General features: G+C 46.8%; 1 protein-coding gene across 1 annotated transcript in view; it reads left to right on the forward strand.

Annotated features, from left to right (window-relative positions):
• Positions 1–1,171, forward strand: part of dact1 (dishevelled-binding antagonist of beta-catenin 1) — a gene marked incomplete in the record, with an annotated part of 7,335 nt that overhangs the window by 3,906 nt on the left and 2,258 nt on the right.

Raw genomic sequence — 1,171 nt, forward strand, 5'->3', positions numbered from 1 at the left:
CCTTTCAGGACACCCAAGGACACTTACAGCGTTGGTCACATCATTGGAGAATGTGTGAAAATACAAAGACAAGCTGGCATGTGTTACAGAGCATGGATTACAAATGAAGCTAAGATGGATATGCTAATCTTAAGAGATGTGTTTTCAAAGCACCAAGACTCTTGACCTGAGGGGAGGGGGTTAGCAGAGAGTTGTTGATAGGGATGAGGAGATTATTAGATTTTGAGATGGAATTTTAGTGCCGACAACGATGATGTCTGTTTTATCGCTGTTCAGCTGAAGGAAATTGTCTGAAAACCAGTGACTGAGTTCAGCGAGACAGTCAGAGAGGATGGAGGGAGGGTGTGTGGAGTTTGGCTTGGTTGACAGGTAGAGCTGAGTGTCATCGGCATAACAATGGAAACTTGTGGAAAATGTAACCAAGAGGAAGGAGGTAAGTAATGATGAAAAGGGGTCCAAGTACAGAGCCTTGGGGCATGCCAGTGGAGACGGAGGATGACTCAGAGTGGAGGGATTTGATCTGGATGAATTGAGTGCGGTCAGAAAGATAAGATTTGAACCAGTTAAACACAGTACCTGAGATGCCAATGCATGTGAGTCTGTTGAGGAGAATTGAATGAGAGATMGTATCAAAWGCAGCACTTAGGTCAAAGAGGATGAGGATGGACAGGAGACCAGAGTCGGCAGCAAGGAGAAGATCATTGGTGATTTTTTCTAGGGCGGTTTTAGCGCTGTGGTGGGGGCGAAAACCAGATTGAAACTCCTCATAAAGGTTATTGTTGGAAAAGGTGAGAGTGGAGTTGACTCGCAACAACTTTTTCCAGAATCTTGGGGATGAAGGGCAGGTTAGAGATTGGACGAAGGTTACTGATGTTACTTGGGTCGAGACCAGGTTTCTTGATGATGGGGGGTAATGGCTGCAGATTTAAAAGCTGTGGAAACAGTACCAGAGGTCAACGAGGAGTGGATAATTGTGGTGATGATAGGGAGCAGAGACGGGAGGAAGGATTTAACAAGAGCAGTGGGAAATGGATCAAGCTGGCAGGATGAGGGCTTATGGTGCGTTCACACCAAACGCGATTTCAGCGTCAGGAGCAGCAGGTTTACATGCAAAGTCTATGGTGGAGGCGCTTCAAGCAACGTCGGGAAGTTCTGCGGCGCCTCAAGCGCG

Source organism: Austrofundulus limnaeus, unplaced genomic scaffold (genome assembly GCF_001266775.1).
Source record: "Austrofundulus limnaeus strain Quisiro unplaced genomic scaffold, Austrofundulus_limnaeus-1.0 Scaffold318, whole genome shotgun sequence".
Lineage (NCBI taxonomy): Eukaryota > Metazoa > Chordata > Actinopteri > Cyprinodontiformes > Rivulidae > Austrofundulus > Austrofundulus limnaeus.